This window comes from Hippopotamus amphibius, chromosome 10 (assembly GCF_030028045.1).
Source record: "Hippopotamus amphibius kiboko isolate mHipAmp2 chromosome 10, mHipAmp2.hap2, whole genome shotgun sequence".
NCBI lineage: Eukaryota > Metazoa > Chordata > Mammalia > Artiodactyla > Hippopotamidae > Hippopotamus > Hippopotamus amphibius.
In genome coordinates, this window is record NC_080195.1 from 63,344,179 (window position 1) to 63,366,739 (window position 22,561).

At 39.7% G+C, this 22,561-nt stretch overlaps 1 protein-coding gene across 12 annotated transcripts in view; it reads right to left on the minus strand.

Moving 5' to 3' along the window:
* Window positions 1-16,896, minus strand: part of BBX (BBX high mobility group box domain containing) — a 268,773-nt gene extending 251,877 nt beyond the window's left edge. For 9 of the 12 annotated variants that reach the window (XM_057696544.1, XM_057696547.1, XM_057696549.1 and 6 more), the window contains exons 1-2: window positions 16,761-16,896; window positions 13,506-13,570 (exon numbers count right to left, since the gene is read on the minus strand). The gene's annotated coding sequence lies outside the window, so the exon portion shown is untranslated. Of the gene's footprint in view, window positions 1-13,505; window positions 13,571-15,646; window positions 15,755-16,234; window positions 16,306-16,760 lie in introns of those variants that run through there. The other 3 variants (XM_057696539.1, XM_057696543.1, XM_057696538.1) reach the window with 3 other exon arrangements.
* Window positions 16,897-22,561: the final 5,665 nt, after the last annotated feature.

A 22,561-nucleotide genomic window follows, 5' to 3' on the forward strand; every position in this document is an offset into this window, starting at 1 on the left:
CCATGACACACACTAGTGTTAGTGATGAGGGAAGAAGGTATAGGATGATAGCATATGAGAAATAACTCTATCACAAACCCCATTTTCTTCATTGATAATGTGTCGATAGAAGTATGTTAATAATGACATTTAAATAAACAACTGAATATGATTTGGCAGCTGTGGTCAGCAGAGCACCTCTGTGCAGGCAATACTGCCAAGGCTTAAAACCAGGTCTGTGTATGAGGTAATCCCAGAATTGTTGGCTTTGCTTCAATCAGGGCAGGATTCATTTACAGGCCTCTGATCTTTACACTGATCCATTCCTGTACATGCAGAAATCTCCTATACCTAGTACATAGCATAAAATAGAGCAATTCAACATAAATGAACCAGACACCTACTATACTGTTCTACAAACTGTGGGTACAAAGATAAGTAAAATCCATATCTTACTGCTTAAGAGGATCACAGTTTTCAAGATCTGAGGCTACCAAAGCCATTCCTCTGAAATGTTCTTACTAACACTGTGACCCACCCCCTCCCCACATTGGCTGTATTTTTCTGCCTACGGATGGCCAGTCTATCTCCTTATACTGTCCTACTCTAGGGGACTGCTTGCAATTTACCTTTTCATGCCCATCTATGGTGCCTGGCAGATCCCTCATGCTGAGCTACACACTGTCCACACCCTTAACTCAGACAACTAATATTTTTTGAGTCCCTACACTTTCACAGGTATGGGAGATACAGCAACAAACAAAAATTGTCTCTCTTCTTATCAGATCCCTTATGCTGAGCCAGACTCTGTCCTCATCCCTACCAACTAGCCTAATTCTGCCTATTCATTCAACAGTATCCACTGCACTCCTACCATGTTCTAGATGCTGAGGATACAGCAGTAAGTAAAACAAAGCCCTTGATCTCATGGAACTTACTGAAACTTGGTGTGACACTGCCCAATTTTGACCTATAGTCTCCAAAATGGCGTTCTTGAGCCCCAAACATGAATAAGTCTTAGCCCACTGGAGTAGGTAAGAAGGAAATAATATAATTTCTCTTTACATTCAATTTATTTTTTATGTATAAGCATTTATAATTTATTACATTAAATACTATATTAATAGCCTAGTATGTGAAAGTTATAAATCAATGTACAGATATCGAGGACACATGCTCAAATTCTTTTACTGAAGGGGAGCACTTAGAAAGTCCAGAGACCACTGGCTTGGATGATGACACAACTGGAGGGAACTGTTTGGCTAAGATGGGGTTACCTTAGGCTTTCCACTGGTTCATTTTTCTCTGATAGACTCAAGTAAGCATTTTGGCAAGGATGCCTAAACATTATGCTAAACAACTAAAGTTCACGTCCATCCCAATTTCCCTCCCAACTGTCTCCTAACAATGATATACTCTTAATCCCTGTGTCCCATGAATATTACAGCATCTTTATTTTCTATTCTACATTTGGTACATATGTGTCATTACTATACTAGACACATCCTGAAGCCAGAGCTATTACCATTTTATTCTGCAAGCCCCAGAATTCCCAACCCAGCTTTACACACCATGAGTACTCAATAAATACATGCTGTATAAAATAAAGACAATTCAATATACAGAACCCAGAATTACCAAACAGATATGATAGAGGCCAATCATCTGCTTTACCAAAGACGGCTCTTTATAATGATCAGCACCGTATTCCTTTATGCAGCTCCCCCTGTGTAACTTTGCAGATCACTGATCACTATTAGGACCTGAGAATGGTAAAACTTCAAGAACCCACTGTTAATTGAAGATGAATTAGAAATACATATAAAACATTCTTAAATTATAATTTGTCAATAAGAATACATAGTTAGTTTTGAAAAACTAAATAAGTCAAAGTTTCTCAGGAAAACACCTTTAATGACGAAAAGTACCAATCACCCTCATCCTTAAGACCTATATATTAGACTTTATGGTCACCTAGATGTATTTGAAATATATGTCAGGAATGATACATATGATTACCTTAAAAAAATATTAAAGAAATAAAAATCCACCACTGATTCATGATTACAGTTTCTTATGTAGTAAACTCACCACTATGTGTGTGAGACCAGATCCTCAGATGTATAACTCTACGCCCATTCCTCAAGACCCACTCCCAAGGTCTTTCAAGCTGCAGAAGACTTTTACATGGATTTAAATTTATGCAGAGGCTGTATATAGAAAATTATTAAAACTTTTTAAAACCCTGGGCCTTACAACAAATCTGAACATATTGTCTTCATACGACTAAGAATGTATATCACCAAAAGAGATAAGAATGCATGTCCATATACAAAACTTATAAAGAAACTCATTATTACCATGAGGACTGGTAAATGAGATCCGAATAACTGCACTTCCATGATGCCAAATGGCCCCATAACAGACAACGGAAAAAAGACTCACAAGTCATTCTTCTGTGTGTCTCCATTCCTCTTTGCTTCTTTAATGTAAACATCAGGGTCATTATCAATGTTGGGAGCTTATGAAGAAATATTTTCCCAGATCAGTTTCTTCCTTGTGATTTCGCTTATGAATGTATTCGTTTGTTATTAAAGCACCCAGGGTTGACATCTGGAACACTGAGCACAGTATTTTAGAAACACAGTTTTAATCTAAACTGTGTTGATGTCCAGAAATGACCAGTCAAAAGGGGGCCACAAATAAAACTGGGTGAAAATGCATACATTCTGAGGTGTAATAAACACAAAAGTCATGATTTTAAAAAGCAATACTGAAGATTTGATCAAGTCATAGGGAACTCCAAAGACCAGAACCCAGATTACTAAGCATAAAAGGGAAAAAGGACCAAACTCATGGGTGCCCTCCAGGCCATGGCTTACTAAACCACGAGAGAAACCACAGTTGTAAATACAGGTTGAAAATATCCTGGAAAACCTGAAAACTGCCTGATGGAAGCATTGGGCATAATTTTTAACCTATAATCTCTCATGGATAGAAAAGTACATTTACATCCCTTTAGAGTTTCATGTTGTATTTAATATCTGTGCTTGAGATCTTATTAATATATATATACTTCTGGGACTTCCCTGGTGGTCCAGTGGCTAAGACTCCACATGCTTCCAATGCAAGGGGCCCGGGTTTGATCCCTGGTCAGGGAACTAGATCCCACATGCCACAACTAAGACCCGGTGCAGCCAAATAAATAAAATAAATATTTTTTAAAATATATATATATACACACACTTCTAACTAGTACAATTCATCTAAGTAAGAAGTGTTAGTTATAGTAGTTTATAATATTTTTATTGGAATGTGTTTGAACACAGTTCAAACTTACGCTATTCACTACACTTTTAACATGACTCGGTATACAGTATGTGGAATCCTCAAACTCTTCCCTTTACTTCAATAGTGTTGTCATTACAGATTCAGACATTAATAGCAATAAACAAAAAAGTAAAAATAAATTTTAAAAAGTCCAAAACACTTGACTGAAACATAATATATATTGAAAACGTCATCCAAAAAAAAAAGTCACTGGCCTTTTAAATAGACTAAAAGCCAAAAGAATGCACTAATAATTAAATAAAAGACAAATCACGGTTAAAAGTCTAATTTTTAAAATCTACTCCATTGCTTGGGCCAAATTAGTTTATGACCCTAATGACAATTAGGACAAATACAGTGCCACAGGAAGAAACCCCTCCCATATGTCAATGTCAGCTTCGATGTTGGAATTAGCCAATTTTTTAGTGGTTTTTACTCAGTATTATTTTATGCCATATCTGTTAAAATAATAAGCACAGAATAACTTATATATGTTTACATCTACTGGACTTTTCCAGCCAGTAGAAGACACTTGCTTTAGGATAAGGGCTGTTCTATACTTATCTTTATATTCTCAAAGTTTAACTCGGCATCAACACACTGAAGCACCCAATCCATGACCCATGAATTAAGCTGGTTAATAGTTTTTGCTACTTGAATCTCACCTACACTTGACCAAATTATTTAACATGCAAATCAGTCTTTGAACATGACACAAGAAAACAAGTTGAAAGAAAGATGTCGGATACCATAAAACTTACTCAGTTTACCAGCCTACCTGAATGAGAAGAGTATGGAAGTGGTTTATTGTGGGGGGATGAAAGACAAGAAATGGAAGCCTGACACATCCTTGGCAAAGCATCACTCAGCTAGAACCATGCAAGAGCACTCTTCCTAAGATTATCATCCACAAAAGCTACTTTCCCAAAATAGAAAAATACCCTATTTCTATGTTTCATGGATCAGAGAAAAAGAAAAGCCATTTAAAAAGAACAACAAACTTTTTATCTTCTGTATCTGAATTAGGCTCTGACTTTGCTGAATTTGCAAAGATAAAAGAATTTAATTTCAGATAAATAGAGTTCTTAGTACCAAAAAAGTAACATATTAACTTTGCATTTTTTAAATGATTTGCTACTTGTATATAAATGTGTAATTTATAAAATCTCTTCTACTTATCAGAGCAGAAATAAGCTTCTTAGGTAAAATAAATCAAAAGTACCCATAAACACTTTGAAAACTGGTAGCTTTTGACTATCTAATTCATGTTCGCTCATTAGACACTCTGAAATGAAGTCTATGAATCTGCTTATAAATTTTTTCCACGAATATTGAATTTCTTTTCAAAGCAAACGCCAGAAAAGTATTTTATAACACTATCCATGTTAAACTGTTAAATTCCTTTTGTAAAATATATTTACTGATTAAGTATTTAAAAGTACCAGAGTAAAAACATACAGAATATTTAGCAAGAAAAACAGCTTCTCACGAAGAGCCAATGATGATTGCTAGACATACCAGAGGAATTAATAAATAGTGAAACCAGTAACTGTTGTTATTAGACATTTCTATACTAGATATACCAAACAGAAAGAAAGTTCACTAAATATCACTTTATAAACTAAGTTTGAAGCCGGTTTTGTCTTTGACTGTGACCTCACAGATGAAAACTGACAACTGGCCCCATCTCAGAGACTTTCTCGTCTACCTTTCTTAAGATTGATAGAGAACAGTGTTCCAAACCCTATCACTTCAAAATGAAGACGATTTCTCTTTGGGGAGAAAGAAAAATTGGAGGGAATTCTTGGCTAGAAGCTGCGACAAAACTTCTATTTCAAACCTTTTGGAATGTGGTCCTAAAGGCAGGTAAATACAGAACAAGGCCAGAAGAGGGTGGCACTGTAGACAGGCATTCTAAGCCTGGCACAGTCACTTGCTTGCTGTGTGACCTTAGACAAATTACTTAACCTGAGACTTAATTTCCTCGTCATTAAAACAGGGTTACCTCTCATCAGAAAGTTGTTGTGAAAAATAAACAAAGTAGTAAAAATAACATTTGTACTTCATAAGGAGGCCCTCAGTCCAACTATCTTTCTCCTGACAGGTACAGCTCAGTGGTAGAGCATCTGACTGCAAATTATCTTTCTCCCTTCCTCCCAAAGTGAAATACTATTTGGACAACTCTTCTAAAAACTGGTTTCAATTTTTCGTTAAATATAAATGAAACCACGTCATCACAAGATCACCTTAAAAAAACAAAAATGACTGGATGAGAAATTTACTTCATAAAAACAGGTGCCTTTATCTCACATAGCCCTGCTAAAGTCTCCTCATAATCTCTTCCTAAATGACACATATACAGGGACTGCGTAAGTCTTCAATTCATATATCAACAACTTCATTATATGCATAGTGATGAATACTAAAAGGACTCAAAAACTACAAACAAATCTTTAAAATCACATAGTGGTAAATTAAAAAAAAAGTTCAACCCCACATTCCCATTCTCAGACATCTCTAGGCAGTATCACATATGCACGTTAGTGAATATAATAATTGGGAGAAATAGGACAGAGAGATAAAGGGGAGGGGAGGGAGGAGAGGAAAGGAAGAATGGAAGGGAAAGAAAAAAAATGATAACTTCAGTAACTCAAAATACAATCAAAGTTTGACAGCTGGATGTAGAGAATTATTTTCTCATTTTGTTCCATGCTCTACCACATTCCCTTTGCAGTCAATGAGAACTCTACACTTGGCTGATTTTTGAGAGGTGCACCAAAAGCTGAAAAACAACTCAGCATTTTTTAATATTAAAAGAATCAGCACTGCTAATAAAACTCCCTCTGAATTAATATGTAGCTTTCCTACACCAAAGGATGTGGTCGAATCAACAAATACTAAAAGACAAAAAACTTTCCTTAGCCATTAACAGTTTAAATCTGCCAAATGAAGACTGATTTGTCTTACCATAACAATAGTTCAGACACAGCTATTACTTTGTTCCCAGAGTGTCATACAGACTCTTCCTCACATTATACTTTTCAATTTTTATAGTGGTTTTTATAGGAAATTAGAAGTACAGATAAAAAGATCTTAACTCAGCATTTCACAGTTAATTATTGAAAATAAAGATACCTAGAACCTCTATAAAAGAATACAATCCAGAAACATTCTCACCTGAGAAGAGACCAAATTTGCAGAAAACACTTTCTATTTTTACTTTTCTGATAGAAGGAAAGAAACATACAAGTAGCAAAGTAACAAAGGAAATATAACCCCTTCATGAAACTTCTAAGAGTGAAACATAATGAAAGTAGCCTAAATTTTGTTCACCATTATGAGCAATGTTCAATATGGTAGAAATTTCAAACAACACAGCTATCAGTGTGTTTGCATTTGTTTAATAAAACTAAAAATTACAACAACCAAAAAAGAATCACAGTGTCAGAATTGACAGATGAGGTTCAACTAAGTGTGTGTGTGTGTGTGTGTGTTTAAGCTTTCCTTATCAAAATTAGCAAAAGGATTTTCACTGAGTTAAATGCGTAGAACTATCAGATAATTTCACTCTGTGGACTGAGGAAGTTAATACAATAAGATCATACTCCCTTATATGAAACCCTTAGGTCCAAGTATGCTTCAGATTTTTGTGGGCTTTAAAAAGGTCAGATGGAGCATACAGCATATTTTATATAACATTCCTAGCTTGATCTAAGATAGGGCCTCATAATCAACTATACTACTTATACACAAAATATGTGAATATTCTAAGTGGGCTTTAAAAATTATTTTAAACAGGCCCATGACAGTCTGGGTCAGGTTTTGCCACCAAGTGAGTTTTGATGTCAAACTTGTGGAGGAACGAAAACTTTTTAGTATTTCAGAGACATTTTTAGATATAGGATTGTGAATATATACCTAATACCACTACATATCAAGATACAAAGACAGTTTAGCGATGAAAATGAATGGCAAATTAAAATTTAGCAAAGTACGAAGACGTTCCTAGCAAATAAATCCTTAAAAGTTAGGAAATACAAGAAACTCCCTGGCTATCCAGTGGTTAGGACTCCGAGCTCTCGCTGCCAAGGGCCCAGGCTCAATCCCTGGTCAGGGAACTAATTAAGTCAGAAAATACAAACATTTAATTTTAATTTACTCAAAGTGAACATTGAGACTACTTAAAAATAAATGTCTATGTTGGAGGCAATGAGTATTCAAGTTTGAAAACCCTGGTACTTACAGTCTTTTGCACTTCCTTTGCTTTTAACCATATGTTGCATTTCCCCTGGTTTTTTATTTTCACATTTTTCAAGATTTCAGGGATTTGGGGTATTTCCAATTCACCTTCTCCTTAGTTTGTCCCTCATTTTTACTTAAGTGCCATTTTGTGTGATGTAATTTGTTATGCACTTCGGATATAATGCTTCTCAATCTTCACGCCTTGACACAAAAGTAAGTTTTAACTGGTTGTGAGGAGTGCCTCCAAGTACTTAGTTATGAAAACTTAATGTACCAGTTTATAAAGTATTTTACCTGTGTATATATGGGTGTATTCAAGGTTTTCATCATCATAGCATCACTCTTGCTTGTATTCTGATATACTTGATATGGAAAGAAGTGGCTTTATCACACTGTGAACTACTTATAAAACCCACTGCATAATTTATCTATGTTTATAACCAGGGAAATCATAGTGTCCCATGTGTAAACATCAGTCGCATGTGTCTTGGTAGAAAAGTTTGAGAATTGATGCTCTAAGACATTCCAAGGTGTATCAAAGTCACCAGAGAAAACGTCCAGTGCTGTCAACTAACCACTTTGAATTGTATATTGTCCTGTGATACGTCTTTTTAAAGAGGCGGGAGAATCATTGTCCAAACCTGAATGAGCACCATACTTAAATGTGGCATGCCTCAGTTGTTTTTTTCTTTTTTTCCTTCTGGTTATTCTTATTATTTCTTTCAGTAACAACTTGCTTGTCCAGCACCTCACATCAAGCTAAAAACACATCAGTGTTTCATGATACCAGAGCTGAAAATTACTTTGGAGGAAATAAAAAGTAAAAGGCACAGCCTTGTGAAATTTCAAACTTAGTGGGAGTTGGGGTGAGATGAGGTATACTGAACAACTATAAAAACATATACTATTGAGTGCTGACTATAGATAAGAGTCATTACAGATATTATTGTCTTATGTAATTCTCATTCTGCTGCATGGTAAATATTAAGATGCCCTTTTGCACATATAATAATGGAACTTTATTCTGAAATGACATGCCCAAAGTCCCTCAGCGTATAAGCTAGAGAGGCAGCATGGGTGAAACCCAGGGCTCTTTGGCTGCTCCCTGTACTATACCTGCTACTGTGGGACATCTACAGAGAGCAATAAGGGCCCTCTGAGTACCATAAACATGATGACTGAAATACAGCCATAGAATCTTGAAGCTCTGGAAGAGACCTCAGCAATCAATGAACTCTAACCCCATATCCAAGTATGTGACTCCATACAATCTTTAGCCATTAGTCCCTTATACCAGAGTTCCTCAAAGTGTGTCAGAGGACCTTGCACCTGCTTCAGAATCACCTAGTGATTTAACTAGTAAGTTAAAAATGCAGATTCCTAGGCCTTATCACACACACACTGAATCAGAATATGAGGACGGGGCCTGGGGACTTCCATATTTTGCAAGCAATGCTGGTGTTTTTTTAAATTGTAAGTCATAAAATAAATTCAGTGAATGACACCTGTATATTTTGTTTAATAAAATAGTTTGGAACTGATTGGATTTATAAAGATTAGATAGGAACAGAAAATATCACAGCACTGCTCTTAGTACTGTTTGAGGGAACTTTTGTTTCAGGTTTTATACATAGATTGGAATATAAAAAGTACTTCTTACCATATATCTAAAAAACATTTGAGAAATACAGCTGCTTTAAACAACTTTTATTCTCATTCTTATTTGTCCCTTGAAATAAGTTATCAATCTTTTATTTAATTATTCCCTTTACAAAATATCCAAAGGTCTATGTCCTTTTCAGGATCTCTGTTATTCCAACTCAGGAGTTTCTGTTTTATTCCCTGTTCTTTTCACCCAAGGGCTATATTTAACTACCGGTTTAATTATTTAATCAATATTTTACAATTTTTTTCATTTTTTCTAAGATTTCATAAAATCCAATTCATTCTTATTAATTTTTACTTTGTACTTTATACAACCTCTTCACTATCTGAAGTTATTTTACTATCTAGATCCTTGAACTGACTCACATATTTTAACTTATTAAGTTTATATTTTGGAAGGTGTGTCAATGCTTCATGGTCTATATTTAATCCTTTAAGTCCCTTAGTCTTTCATTTTCTATTTATATGTACTTTTAGATAGAATTCTTTACTGGCGTGTCTTCTTTTGAATTTCCATTGTGTAATTGGTACTTATTTCAATTCTTACTTTATCTTTTTCTTTGAAAGAAAAAAAAAAGAAAACAATCCCCATTAATACACGAGGATTTTCTGGGTATATCTTTACAGTTATAAAATGATGTCCTGGCATTTCAAGAAACTGTAATTGCCTTCTAAGGGATAATATGAACACATATGAATGTTGAGTGAAGCTGAACTCAAAAAGTGCTTTCCTCAGGTATGACTTAAAAAATAGAAATCTCTACAATTCGACACAGTATGTGATGACTGCCCTTGAGTAGTACAAACCCACTGATGGAATTACAGTCACAGAATCTTCAAACTGGAAGAACGTCCATGCAGTCCTTAGTCCTACTAGAGCAGTGTTTTTCAAAGTGTAGCCTGAGGACCGCCTGCATCCAATTTACTTGGGGCACATGATAAAAATGAAGCAGTGAAATTACAATGTTTTTATAATTTGGGTTTGTTTTCATTTCATAGTGAGAGGAAGGAAGCTGACTAAAAATACAGGAGAGATACCATCCAGACCTATTTTAAAAGGTGCCCTTGGTGATGAAATTTTAAAAAATGAGGTGGACTTCTACAAGTTCAAGAAAAGTGCCTTCTTCTTAAGATAAACACCTGCTTAAGTTTAAATATTAAAATATAGGTATGCCGCACTGGTGGTGATACAATATGCCAAAATTAATTGCCTATATTTAGTAATTCAGAACACAATCTTAGGACTTCCCTGGTGGCACAGTGGTTGGGAATCTGCCTGCCAATGCAGGGTATATGGGTTTGAGCCCTGGTCTGGGAAGATCCCACATGCCCGAGGAGCAAGTAGGCCTGTGTGCCACAACTGCTGAGCCTGCGCTCTAGAGCCCATGAGCCACAGCTATTGAGCCCACATGCCACAAGTACTGAGGCTTGCGCACCTATAGCCCATGCTCTGCAACAAGAGAAGCCACCGCACTGAGAAGCTCGCGTACCACAACCAAGAGTAGCCCCTGCTCACCACAACTAGAGAAAGCCTACATGCAGCAACGAAGACCCAGTGCAGCCAATAAAAAAATAAAAAAAAATAAATAATAAAAACAAAACAAAACACAATCAAACATTTCTGCACTCTTGCAAGCGACTAATAATTGCAGGGATTTCCTTTAGTACAGCAAAAGCAGGCACATCTATAATGAGGCTATTTTCAAAAAGTTCTTTTAACAGGGTTGAACTACGAAGTCTTTATTACTTCTATTAAAGATTTCTAATATTAAAGTAATTGATATTCATGGTAAGAGCCCATTAAAAATACGGCCCTTGCTTTCCCATGCTCTTTATGAAATGTAGGAAAACGTAAACTTTAAGTATATTGGCTGATGATTAATAATTTGAAATTATGTTTGTAATTTTACTGAAAAATATGGTTTTATAAATACTTCAGCTGCTGAATTAGATTTTCATGAGTTGTATCACATTACTTAAGGCTGTTGTTCCTTCTTTAACTTTATACAAAAAACATTATCAATTACACAGTTACTCACAGCACAAGCAAACCATAATTATATGTTCATCCTAGCTTTCACTCAAAGCTATGTTCTAAATTCAACATCTAAACAAATGTGTTTCATGGAATGAAGTATAAAGATCAGGCCTATAAGGTCAAAGGCGGTATATACTTTTCAAGTTGTATAGCAGAGCTATATATACGTTAAAAGCGGAGCTACCTCACATACTCTTAAACCTGAACTTTTTTTAAAACTGGATATAAAGATCAAGGTGGATATAAAATAGAAAGGTGTCAAAATTGCAAACTTTGTTAGTATCAAAGTCCCTAAGGGAATATTCTCCCTAAAACCACCACAGTACCTCCAAAGATGTACCACTAAGGAACAACATACATGAACTCCCTTTTCAATAGCTGGCTTTAAATGTGAAATGCAAATTAAGACTTCAGTTTCAGAACTTAATAGAGATATGCAGAATAATAAAATGGGAAGTTTGAAAACTCTTGGCAATGTAGAAGCAAAACCTTTATCTAAAAATCTTATTTTGAAAATTAAGCCTCAAATCTAATAAATACATTTTAGATGCAAATAACTTGTAATTCATTGTTTGCGTGACTTTTTAAAATCACTACTTCAAGTTTTGCACTATAAAAATTACTCTGACTTCAAAGACCAAGACTTTTCTTGAGAATATTGTTTTAATGAAGCAGTTATTTGATATCTCAAAGAAATGCAAGAGCTCATCAGATCGCTTTCATTAGAAATTACTGATTCCCATTTTAAATTTGGAATTGGTCAAACATATTTCCATGGGGAAAGAACCAGCATTAAAAGTTTGCTCCAATGAACAAAATAATGTGCCTCACGTGTATAAATGTGGTGTTCTTTAGTAATCAGGAATGCATTTTGAATACTCTTGCCATATGTTCAAAAATGAAAAACTTCTCTTGAAAACAAGCTTTAAAAAAAAAAAATCAAAGACACTGAAATCCACATATTTTGGTGCGCACTAAATTCATCTTATAGACCCGTCTCATTCTGACCACTCCAACTGGCCTGTTACACATGTGATGTATTAGGAGGCTCTCATATCTGAAACAACATGATATTTTACATTCCAATAAAAAATGCTGGATACTGAGCTTCTATTATATATCATCTAAGGTTCTCAGCAATGTCAAAGTATATTTTGCTATCATACAGAAACTACCAGAAAGGCCTGGTCCTCAAACTCAATTCCTCTCAATACTAGGACAATCCTTTAGTAACATACACAATATCCCAGCAAGCCAGGAAACAAAACAAGGTCCCTTTTCTTTTTCTTTTATGGAAAACTGAATTCAAGTCCATTTTCATTCACAAAATACAGTCTGTCTTCACTATTGTGATATTACAAAGCACCAAACCTGATGTACACAATTTTAGCACAATCAGTGTTCTTAACGTATCAGCAACTTAGAGTACCTGAGGTGTTTCTCACAATGGAGGGGCAAAATTACACTTTGGTTTTCTGCAGTTTGGGCTCACCATGCTGCTTTCAAATGTTAAACCCTGAGTTTTCACCCAGAGGGTTACTTCTCACAAACAAACTTTTTAGGCACTTACTGTCCAACATGTTATTTCACCAACGTTTCCATTTGGGAGGCATATATCTGAAAAAGGCACTTAGCAACAGATTTCAAAGATGCTATTTATTATACATACAGATTGTTAAAAACGTACCCCATTTCTCCAAATATATAAATTCTGAAGAAAATTACTATCAATTAGGACAGTTATTTGCCTTTTGAATCAAGCTGGTACACAAAATGCTAGATTTACTACACTGCCCAGTCCACCCTCCCCCACTACAAAGGTAACTGTCACAAAGAGCACAAGTTCCCCAAGAAAAGAGCGCCCAGGAAAGAGTAAGCAAATGTCAGTCACTGTAATTCAGAGAGGTCTTCTGGGTAATGCTTCCTTGGGTTTTTAATAATTCTCTCCACTCACAAGCTACAATCTTTCTACAATATTATCTAGGAAGCATAAAAAGATAAAATAAGTTTTCAAATGACACTTGCAGAAAAATGTGAAATGCACATTTAAACTATCTTAAAATAATAATAACCACAGCTGAATTCTAAATACTACAAAATCATAAATTGACTTCTGCAATGGGAAAGTCAGTGAGACAAGTTTCTGGGATGCTGCAGTCCTAATAAGGCATCTTCTTATGTGTACAGTAAAGACCCTTATGTCATTAGCAATACCACCCAGCTTCCCTGTATGAAGAGGTTGCATACTTACCTAGGAAGGCAAATGAAAGTACACAGGGAAGAACTGCGGCAAAGCCTCTGTCATATGATAGTGACCTATAAAGTATCAAATAAAGGTACATCATCAGGACCGTAGAGCTTTACAATTCAGTCCCAACTCCTGCAACATCTATGAGGGAAGGACCGGGAAACCCAGGAGTCCAGCTCCCCACCAATCCCTCCTCTCCACCCCCACCCCCACACGCGAGCTGTGGGGCAATAAAGGCAAAGAAGCTCCCGGTATTCAAAGGGCAGACACTTAGGGTAGCCCAGCTGGCATTCTAGGGTATCTCCAGCACACTTGCTCCCTACTCCCGGCATGTACGAGGCAGAAAGTTGATCCATTCTGCAAACCCAAAACCCACACTGTGATCATTCATCAACTTGCGCAAGTGATCGCCGCCCCCAGGACAAATGCACCAGGAACCAAATCATGGCAATCCAAGCCTCGCAGTGCCCAGGAGCCAGCAGGAGGTAGCAGGGCGACGGCAGCGGGTCCAGGTAGCGCAGCCCTCAGCTCTGCAGACCTGGGCGGCCACAGCTGTCGCCCAAACGCCCGGCCCCGGTCACAACCCCAAGATTGGAGATCGGAAACGAGAGGGGAAACACATTCGCCAGAGCCCCCGGCGTCAAGTGCAGGGCCACCAGGTCCTAGAGGTCGGGAAGGGGGAGCTGGGAAACGGAGAGGGAGGAAGGGAGCGAGGGATCCCACCCCGGCTTTGTTGCTGGTCACCATCAAGTTTGCATCTTAGTACAAAATGTCGATCTTAAAGGCTGACAAGACAGAGGCAGAGGGAGAAAGAGAAAGGGAATAGAGTCCATCTTGCTTTGGGGAAGAGGGGGGAGAAAAAAAAATGAAGTGCAAATCCCACACTCTGGGCGTAAAAGTCTGCTAAACACCTTTCCATAACGGAGGAGCAACGAGTGGGGTGTCCCCGTGCCCGCTCGAACTGGCGGCGGTCTGGGCAGAAAACACCTCCTTCTCCTCCTCTTCCTCCTCCTTCTCCTTCCCCTCCTCCTCCTCCTCCTCCCTCTCCTCCTCCTCCCGCGGGCCCCGGCGAAGATCCCGCCGCCACCGCCGCTGCCCCCCGGGGAGGCACCGCCGCCCGGCCCGGAGCTGCCATTCCGGGCTTGCACCGCGAGGCGAGCGTGGGGCCGGGAGCTGGGTGGCCGCGCGGGGACTTCCGCGCCGGGGACCCCCTGCACCCCCTCGCCGCGGGGCTGGCTACAAAAGTCGCGCGAGCAGAGGTGGCGGCGGCGCGCGGAAGAGGAGGCGCGCGTGGGGGCCCCACGTCGCGAGTGGGCAACCCCAGGGGATGGCGAAGAACGCCCCTCCCCGCGCGGGGAAAGTACCCCAGTCCCCGGCAGCCCGGCGTCCGCGGCCGGGAGACGAGAACTGGACGTGTCATTAGCAGGACAGGCAATGGTTTCAAAGCCCCAGGCCAATGACCATTAGCAGAGGCAGAGCTCGCTCCGTCCCCATCCCCCACCACCTCCACCCACCTTCCCCTTCGTACCCCCCCCCACCTCCACCCCACCTCGCGAAACTTTTCAACGAGATCCACCTGGACTAATTTGTCCTCACACAGTTAAAATATTGACTAGCCCCTACACACCAGGAGAGAAGGGGAATGCACGCTTTATTTTCCTTTCTACAGAAAGGAAAGCAAAAAATAGCTTGTCTCTCCGTCTCTCCCTCTCCCCCCCCCTCCTCTGTCGTACATGTTGTGTCTTAGCTTTTTGCATCGTTTCGTTTTACCTTCCTCATTTAGCTGAAATGATCGCGGATATTTCACACATAAACGTGTTCCAGATTCTTGGATTCAGGGGTCCTTGTCAATTACAGGACCTGGGTTTGGTCTCAGTTACGTTAAGTTTCATACAATACCAAAAAATAAAATAATAATAATAATAAATTTCTGAGGGTGAGCGAGCGAGACGAGGTGGAGGAGGAAAAGAAACCTCGAGTCTGATTTCTGTAATTTACTAGCGACCCGGGTCGCAGCAAATAACAGTGTAACACGAGCGTGGCTGAAGAGGGCTGGGGAGCTCTTTCTAGAGGCATCGACCCCATCCCCGGATAAAGGATCTGCAAGTTTTCTGTCATCGCGACCATGCAATGCCGTAACTTACCTTCAGAATTAAGACTTTAAACAGCCAAGGCCTTCCTCCTGCTCCCCTCCACCACCACCCCCAGCTTCGCTCCCTCCACCTTAAACTTATTGACACAACATAATCCCACATTCAAGCAAAATCCTGACACAGCCTCCCTCCTCCTCTTCCCCCTCCTCTCTTCCCTGCCGTTCTCTCTCTCCCTCTCTCTCTCTCTCGTTCTCTCCGGTTCTCTCTCTCTCTTGCCCTCCCCCTCCCCCCCCCCCCGCCGGCTTTCCCTCCCTCTTCTCTCTCCCCTTCTCCCTCGCCCTCTTCCCCCTCTCCCCCTATTCTTCCTCCTAGCCACTCTGGCACTAAAACAGCACTTTCTCTACTCGCCGCGCATTTGGTTAGAGGTGGGGGGTGAGAGGGCACCGATCTCCGGGGCCGGAACACCCAAATCCCAACTCTCCAGATGAACGAGCAACTGGGCTGCTGCTCCCGGTCACCGACGCACACGAAACGTTCGATAAATCCACCGAGGGCTGGCTCCCCGTACCTTCCTCCCCTGCCCCGGCTCCCCAGGCCCCACCTCCCCCGGCAGCCGAGCCCAGGCTGGGCTCCACGTACTTTCGCCGAGATGAAGTTTGGGGCTCCCCGGGCGGCCACGAGCCGCCCGCCGGCGTGAGGGCTCTGTTGTTGTTTTCCTCGGGCTGCTCCTGCCCGCGCCCCGGCTCGCGTGCCCCTCTCGGGCGGCGCTGCCTGTGCGCCGAGAGGTGCTGGTTGCAAACGCAGCCTGGCACCGGCTGGCCTACTACTCCCCAGCCCGGCCCCCAGCCTCCCGCCCGCGGGGCACTGCCTCCGCGCCCCCCGCCCGCCGCCGGCGCGGCCGCCGCGACCCTCGCCCCCCGACCTCTCCCGACCCAAAGTTTTGGCGGAGGGGGAAAGTGCCCGGGGAGCGGGCCGGCTGGCGGCGGCTCCGGACGCGCGGGGTTCCCTCCGTCTTCCTCAAGTCCAGCCTACCGGCTGCCGCCGCCGCCGCCGCCGCTCCTGCCGCGGAGTCCTTGGGGCTGCAGCCCGGCGGCTCGCAAGTGAGTAGGAAAACAGAAAGTGCGGGGAGAGCGCCCGGGAAGGGCTGGGGATGGGGGGCGCTTACCTCGCGGGCTCGCCGGGCGCGAGGGCGTGTGTGTGGCTCGCCCTCAGCGGCCAGTCAGGGGTTCTGTATGGGAAAGTGGAGAGGAGCTCGCGGAGCCGCTCTGCCTCCGCTTCACTGTACACTGCTCCACATACAGTACATGCAACCCGGAGAGACTGAAAACACTCATTTTATATAAGGCAGCCCGCCATTGGCCCGCTCCGTGACGGACAGGCCGCGCGGCCAAACAGAAGGCCCGTTACACCCAAACACACGCACACATACACACATTTTACAGAGACACACAAAGATCATCACATTTTCTATTTTCTAATGTTCGGGACCTGTAGACAGTAGGAGAGGACAGGTAGAGAGGCCCAGCAGAGTGGGCTGGGAGGGAGAAACCCTGTCTGCGCCAAGTTGCAAGGCTTGAAACTGGTGTCCTTTTGACTTGGGAGGGTTATAGTAATAAACTACAACTCCACTGGATATGGAAGTGAGGGTTTTTTTTTTTTTTTTTTTTTTTTTTTTTAATCGTTGCCTTGTGGTGCCCCATGGAAGAGACGTGCATTGTGTTATGATTTCACAGCCTGACCTGGCTAACAAGTGGCCAGGAAAGGCTTTTATCAGCTTGGATTTCTTTTGTCAATGGGTTAGCTATCACATAGGCCAAAATAGTGCAAGATAAGTTTATTAGGACTGTAATGCATTGAGGTTGTTAATGCTTCATTCGTAGGTAAATTGAGACAAAATCAGCACAACAATGCACGGAAACAAAGATAGACATTTTACTGAAATAGCCACTCTACTTTTAGCTGGTCAGAGGACTGCAAATCACCTGTATAGGCATGCACACAGTGCTGTAAAGTAGAGTAAGTCATGGAAGATTGGCTATTGAAACTTTTCCTAAAAAATAGGCCTTTTGAATCAATATATGCAAGATTTATATTTTGCATATTATACATGTATATATTTACTTTACATATTTCACATCATATGTGAACATCGTATGTTGGGTGACTTTGGAAGACAGTGAATCCAAGGGCTCTTCTAATTTTTTTTTTCTGTGATGCAACTTTAACAGATTATATTTGACAGTCCTATATAAACAAGTCAACAGGTTGCTGGGGAAAAAACCATAGCTGGAAACTAAGAGGAATAAATTCTAGACCCAACTCTTAAACTTGCTACACAATCCTGAGAACCTAATTTAGCCTCTCTAATGCTCGATTTTGCTTTTGGGTTTTGTTTTCATTTTTTCTTTTAAGGTTAAAATAAAAAGCTTCTCCCAGTTTTCCTTCACTAAATGTTGATTCAGCATCTACTGTATACCAGGCATTATCATAGGCCCTAAATGTTTTCTTAAAGTTCTTTCTGATTTAAGAGTCTGTGAATTATTCTTAAACACAAACATTTTGAAGATTAAATAAATATCACGATTTTATGGCCTAGATGTATAGCTTTAAAACTTAAAGGAAAGCTGGATAAGAGAACTTATTTCAAATCCCCCTTTATTTCCTTGTTGTTATCTTGAGATTTTTCTCTCACATCCATAAAATTATCGAATGACTGTGTACGTGCGTGTGTATGAAAGACTGGGAACCAGAAACAGATACAGAGAAAATTTAAGTTTATGAAGTTTAGAAAACAAACAGTGGTATTTAGAAATGTGATATTTTGTTTATTTTTTAAAGGAAAATAATTTTTAAAAGGGAAAAGTATATAAGATCACAGCATTTTAAACTGATAATATTAAAGATTATATTAATGATGCTCTACATTTAGTTGACAGAAGGCGCAAAGTGTTCTTTATCCATACTACATGCTACTTTGAGATTGGTGCTAAGTATTATTATCTCCATTTTATCCATCAGAGAAATGAGACTGCTCAAGATTACATAGAATACCAGTGAAGAAGGAACTTAAACCCAGGACTCTTAATACCCAGCACAGGTTTTGAGTAACTTGACAGCCCTTTCTTCCAAATGACAAACTTCAGGGACAAGAGGCAGATAGAGGAAAAGCCAGAAAAACTTTCTCAGGATTTGACTGTCCTCTTTTTCGAAGAGGAAAAAAAGAATCAACACAAGTTGCTATATTTAATTGCTGAGAGCAGTGTTGTGAATTATTTGCTAGTATATTCATGTTATGAAAAATATGAAAGACCTTCCCATTCCCCACCCTACCCCCAACCCCAACCATAGCAAAACATTCTTTATTTCTTTATGGTCACAAAGATTTTTTTTTTTTTTTGGTTGAAGTATGCTTAGCTTAGCAGAATTATTTAGGGTTACATTTTCAAACTTTTAGATCACACATTGCTATCAATAAAATGAGCAAGTATCGTCAATATGTGTATATTTCTGTATACGTTTTTAAAATGTAGCACGGCATGGATAGATTATTTATTATTACAAAGCATACACTCACAAAAACTAAGCGAAAAAGCATGAGAGAAAAATAAAAGTTAAGGGAATTCCCTGGTGGTCCAGTGGTTACAACTTGCCGGGCGACATTTGATCCCTGGTTGGGGAACTAAGACCCAGCAAGCCACGCAGCGCGGCCAAAAATAAAATAAAATAGAAGTTAAATAAGCGTTTTAATATTTTCTCCCCACACTCCTATGATACTGTCTTATCACATGCCCCAGGATTTTTGTATTCAAGTTTAGAGACCTCTGACAGTACAAGGTGCTAACTGACCAGAACTGAGGCAAGGGAGCATAAAGAAGTGCATAAAAATGACTAGTTGCAAGTCATTACTGCTGATGGAGAACTGGTGGGTCTACAGAGCCTTTAGATTTGGATAATGGCACATTTTTTAAAACACAAATTATATATTGGTGGTGTATTGGGCATCATGCGGTAGTGTAAGGCATCGCTCAGTGTTCTTTTGCAGATTGTTTATTGAGAAGGATCAATATGCTAGGTAGGTACTGTGCATAACAGAATTTTGGGAAAGGAAAATTGCCAATGCCCAGAAGCGATGGAATACAATTCCAGTCTCTTATGTGATAGGTAAAGCCTTGTCACAAAGTAAGGAGAAGAGGCTTAGGACTAAATGTGATGTAGCATTTCACCATTTACCATTTAGGAAAAACTTTTTAGAATTTTAATTATCTTATTTAAAAATAAATATCAAGAAATTTTAAATGCCAGTAGTGCCCCAAAATTAAAAATATAAAAAAGCATAGCTTTCAGGGAGTTTATTTAATTTTTATAATGCAGGGTTATGAAAATAAAAACAACGGTTGGTTTCCTGAGTAAAATGGCATTAAAAAGGGTGTCCAAGAAGGGGTTTTTCCTTTCCTGTTTTCACATTTCATGATCAATCACAGGTTGAACTCATAGTTAGCATATTCCTCCTTCTCATGGCCTTGATTGTCCATTTTCTTAATTTCATTTTGAAATAAAATAATTTCAAAATAATTTGGGAAGAGTAAATTTAAATATGCGTGTAAATGTACACGTACAAGTGTTTATGTGTATATGTGTATATATATCTCTATAAACAAACCTTTACTTCCTTATCTCACATTATTTCTTTATTCAGTCTTAATTCAAATCCTGATTTCACCACTTCCTAACTGTGTAACCTTGGACAAATTCCTCGATCTCTCCAAGACTCAGCTGCCTAGTTTGTAGGAAAATAAAGAGTAACCATAAATGAGGCAATGCATATAAAATGCTTAAACCTGGGGCACACTGAAAACTCAATAAATACTACTTTTATTTCTCTTTTACACATACAAGCCAATTGCAGCTGCTTTACAGAAAGTTTTCTAAGACTTAACCTTCACATCAAATGGCGTTTTTAAAACCTGTTGTGGGTTACTTGCCTATTGTTTGCAATTTCCTTTTAGCCTGCATTCTACTAACTCTAGCATCTCTGCACATAAAAGGGATGTCAGCCTGATCCCAGCATAAAGCAAACATGAAATTTAGGTGCACTATTAAGCACCTAAAAAGGCAAACTTGTAATAAATCATTCCTTGAAACAAGCCTTGTTTTGTGCATTGAAACTCTAGATAGTTGCAAAGATGAGGGTCTGCCTTACACAACAATTTTTGACTTGTACTTGACCTTGCTGAGCTTCACTTTTTTTTTCTCTTATAAGAGAAAAACAGAGAAAATCACACCTCTTTCCCCAAGGCCAATGCAAAGAGGCTACAAATTAGAACTTGGACAGCTAGGCCACTTCTCAGCACCAATGCAAAAATTCATAATCTGGAAGAGAACCAGCTTCTACTGGATCCCAGCAGAGTTGAGGGTAGAAAGACAGAAGAAAACACCCTGCTTTCCTGGAGCAGGGCTAGCCAAAGCATCCTGGAATTCCATCTCTCCTGTGATCTTCTGTAGCATTTCATCTATATTACTCTTAAGGCATTCAAATACCTTACCTTGAATTACATTATTTGTATATTGATAGAGATCTCTATTTGATGGCAAACACCTTGAAGAAAATGATGATGTCTCATTCATCGTTTTGTTTTCCAGCAGTGGCTTAGCACAATAGCCTGTACATTGCCTAACATGTAACAGCAACTCAACCAAGATTTGTAAAACAGATGAACAAAACAAGCAAAAACACAAAACAAACAACAAAAAAAACACACACAAGTAAAAAGACTATAAATGCTAAGAAGGATCAGCGAGAACCTAGGGATGAGACAGGTGCCAGAGAACGTTGGGTGCATTATAGTCATCATAGATTCTACTGCATTTTGTTTAAATTGTCTAAAGCACCTTTACATTTGAGATAGCATGTCATGCTCACTAAAATCCACGTGAGGTAGGTGAGACAGATAGAGGGAACTCCTTTTTAAAGATGAAAAAATCGAAGCAGGGAAAGGTTAAACGATTCTCTCAATATTATACAACTAGTAGCAGGCCCGGGGTAGTATAAAGGTCCTAGACACCTAGTTCTGCAAGCTTTCTGCCTTAGGTAGGGGGAAGGGAAAGGGGAGTCGCCAGGGAGTCACTTAAGGATCATACTATAAAAATAGGTCTCTAAGTGGACGATGATTTTACACTAATGGTTTTGATAATAAAGTCAGTGAGCACTCGCATTAGCATTAGACAGCCCTTCCAGTCACCGTCTCATTAGAAACTTCAACAACATACCAAAAAGGGAAGGTGTGCTATGACACATCCCGCTCTGGGGAACTCCTTCCTTCCCAAGACCATCTATTTCATTTTCTGACAGTTTTGACCACTACAGAGTTCTTCCAGATCTTGAACATACCTTGTCTCCTCCTAAGTTTTATCCATTGTTCCTTTTTCCTATTCCCTTGTTACCACAGAGGACAATCTACCCCCTTTTCCACGTGCCACTTGAATCATGTGGAGACAGGTCTCATGACCACCTCCTGCCTTGAATTGCGCCTTTTCCCCGCTAGCAGTCCCAGTTCCTTAAATCATTCTTCCTATTCCTGATTCTTGGTCTTCTCTCAAACCCTGCCTGTTGTCCTGCAAGGGGGAGATCCAGAGCAGGTGGGGGCTGAGGCACTGTACAGTACAGCATGACCTGTGGCTCCCTTCTCTTTGATACAAAATTTCTGTTACTGCAGCCTGAGATGGAACTTGCTTTTTTGGCAGTCACGTCACTCTGCTGTTATTGTGCTTATTCTCCAAAAGAAACGCTTTTGTTTGAAATGTGGGCTCTTGAGCCATGTCTCCCTCATTCTGTTATATAATTTATTTGGGGGAAACTGAGGCATAAACCTTTTTAACCCTGTTGTTGTTGTTAAGATTCAAGGCTTTGGAGTTAAAACAACATGAGTTGAGACCTTGGCTCCAGCCATTACTGATTTGTGTGGACAA